The sequence below is a fragment of the Equus caballus genome, chromosome X (genome assembly GCF_041296265.1).
Source record: "Equus caballus isolate H_3958 breed thoroughbred chromosome X, TB-T2T, whole genome shotgun sequence".
Lineage (NCBI taxonomy): Eukaryota > Metazoa > Chordata > Mammalia > Perissodactyla > Equidae > Equus > Equus caballus.
The window spans coordinates 128,919,100-128,922,215 of record NC_091715.1 but is presented as its reverse complement, the minus strand read 5'-3'; the positions used below and the strand labels follow the sequence as shown (position 1 = coordinate 128,922,215).

Below are 3,116 nucleotides of genomic sequence, written 5' to 3'. Positions count from 1 at the left end.
AAATTTGAGGTGTAGGGTGTTTCCATTCATAAACTCAGCAGCTTTTTCAGCTTCTCTAAACAAGGCCCCTCTTGACTCCAAATCCCCCAGACTCTGCAATGTTAGTAAACATTCTCTAAGTAGCCAGAGTTCACATGTTTGTGGCCTTTGGGTAGCACAGAGAAGGGTCAGAAGTACGGAGACCACATGAACAAAAACACATCAAACCCAAAGACGTGAAAACATAGCTTCAATTTTAATGCTTCTATCAGGGGAAGGATTTGTTGATCCACATCATTTTCTGGGATTTTTCATAATCCCCAAGGAGAACAGGTGGGTTACCCACAGGACTTTTTGGCAAAGGCCAGCTCCACTCTGGTGTGGTTTGTGTCAACATCCACAGCCACCGTGACAGATGCACATCGTTTTTGTGCCCCCCTAGCTGCCTACCGAGTAAAAAGCTCAGCACGTTTTTGTAGACCAGGGTGGGTTTTAGGTATTCATCTGCCTTCCTCCTGATGCGCAGTGTCGGGGTGCTGGGCTTCACTTCAGAGTCTCGTTTATCCATGACTGGCTGACACCACAGAGGGCTTCAGGAAGAGAGCACAACCAAGAAAAACCTGGCAAAGTTAATGAAATCCAGAATTACCTACAAGAGAAGTACCAGGTGGCTCCAGAAGCCCCTGTGCACTTCCATCTCCCTAACACACACACACACACACACACACACACACATATCTTGAGGCAACATCTGATTTGAAATGCCAGCTGTATCATTTCTTTGATTCCCACATATATATGAAAATATGTCTAGAATCTCTATTTTGTTCCATTGACATATTTATCCATTCCTGTTTCAATTGTTAATCCTATAGAGTAAGTTTTAGTATACAATGTGGCGAGCTCCCTCTCTTAGGTAATCCCTCACATTTTCTCTTCAAGGTAATTTTATAATCTAGTCATCTAGTTCCACACACTCAAAATCCTGTTGTGATTTATGTTTGGAATTTCACTGAATTCATAAATAAAATTACAGTAGAATCGTACCATATCACAAATTAGTCTTCCTCCCCCAAAAATATTTAAAAATATTATTTTAGTGTCCAAACAGAAAGCTTGTAAAAAGTTTCATGCGTATTTCTATGTTTTTAAAAACTTAGTTATAATTTTAAGGGTTTTACAATGTTTGTGACCAATTTAAATAGGATATTTTATTTCTATTATATTTCTTAATTATTAGAAGAGTATGAAAAATATATTTTTAACTTATATCAACCAATCTTTCCCGATCTACTTCCTAGGTGATTGCTAAGGTTTTTACAGGAAGGCAATCCTTTAAAAGCAAGGCAGTTTTGCCACTTCTTTTTGTTGATCAAATACTGTACACTAATAATAGTTCTCATCTCTCTCCAATTTCTTTTAGATGCTGAACACATATCTCAGTGTCTTTCCATGGTTCTCTATGGGATGGGAGGAAACCTGGGTAACTGAGCCTTCCCTGCCACTCAAGGAAGGGCGTGTGGCCTGCGTCCCTCTTACAGGCACCTGTGCCTCAATTTCCTCAGTGGTTATGTGGGACTGAGGGGGCAGCCAGCGCGGGGCCAAGTCACATCTCCTCATAACAGTCATTTTAGTTCCTCAGGGGAACAGCTCCATAAAGCACACAAAGCCCTGTCCTCGCCATTATCCCTCTGACATCCCGTCAGAATCCATGTCCTACCTCTAGACAATACGCACACGGGTCACACTTCAATGTTAACTCTATAGTTGTTCCATATCAGAGACTCACAAGGTAATATGGCATGAGAAGTACGACCACTCAGCAGAAATTTCTACAATTAAACACCCATTTATGATGTGAATTGGTATTTAAGCCAATATTTTGGTATTTTAAATTGGTAGTAATCTCAGAACTGTGGCCAAGGCTGGATGCTGAGATGGGGAAAGAGCAGAAACTCCTACCTGGAGCTGAGTTCCCTCGCACCTCTCTCTGAGTGATTGGATCTTGAGGCCACAATCACTGTCCGTTGTCCAGTGGACCTGTTGAAATACAGAGAACACTGTGAGGACATTTTGGTAACTCCTCCCACAGGAGAAGTTGGAGTGGAGGGATTTTGCTCGAGCCAAGGAAGAGCTCCAAGGCCAAGCTAGCTGAGTATCCTATCCAGGGAACAGCTGTGGAGATGGTACCCAAACATAGGTAGTATGTGCCCCCTCTTCCAGCACCTCTCACTCACCGTATTCAGCTCTGAACACGGAGTAACCCACGTGGTTGTGGCCAGTGCTTGGATTCTGTAAATAGATGTGATTACTAGGTTCTGGACCACATTGTGAGTCATGATCATTCCTCTTGGTGCTTAACCAATCAGAACCTGGGACTCAGGAAAAGAGAACAAGACAAGGAGAGAAGGAATTTTCCTTCTCACTCCTTACCCTGTCTTCTGGATGCTTCTTCCAGAGAAACCTGAGTAGTCTGGGAGGTAAAACATCCAGATATACCAAGATAATGCAGTATTATTTTCTGCCATCATCACACTAATCCGCCTGATCAATCCCAACCTTGCTGGCTAAAATGGGGAAGGTATGGGACTGTCATTTGCTCAAACTGGCACAGAGATGCTCTAGAGAGAAGTGGGAAGGAGCACAGGCTCTAGATACAGGCTTTCTCTGTTCCAATCCCAGCTCTGTGTAACTTTGGGCAAGTATCTTAATTTCTCCTGTGAGCCAAGAATTGAAAACACAAGGGGTACCCATTCCCCACTTTGGCACTGTGTCAGATTTAAAAAATACTGCACAAAACTTGGCGGGGGTGGTCATGCACAGGTATCAAAGGTTACTGCAGTCTTCAAACCACTAAGATTAAGTATCCTCTGGCTCAGCAGGAAACAAAATAAGTAACCCTTTAGAATTTAAAATTATATTTCTTGCACGGGGGTTTGTGGAATAAGATCTACACTTGTTTCACTGATGATTTTCAAAGTAGCTAAATTTTATATGAAGCTAAAGTAATATGAGATTTTAGAATGAGGAAACTAATTGTAGCAGCCTGTACATTTCAGAGTGCAGATTTCAAATGTAAAATAGTGAACTTTGTTACTGATAGATTTAACAAAAGAAAATGGCTCATTTAACCTGCT

The 3,116-nt window shown here is 41.8% G+C and overlaps 1 long non-coding RNA gene across 1 annotated transcript; it reads right to left on the bottom strand.

The window, feature by feature from the left end:
* Positions 1–212: 212 nt before the first annotated feature.
* Positions 213–2,350, bottom strand: LOC102147889 (uncharacterized). The gene is made up of 3 exons (XR_291167.4): positions 2,217–2,350; positions 1,942–2,019; positions 213–599 (listed from the first exon to the last, which is right to left on the bottom strand). It is a non-coding gene; the product is annotated as an uncharacterized lncRNA (long non-coding RNA).
* Positions 2,351–3,116: the final 766 nt, after the last annotated feature.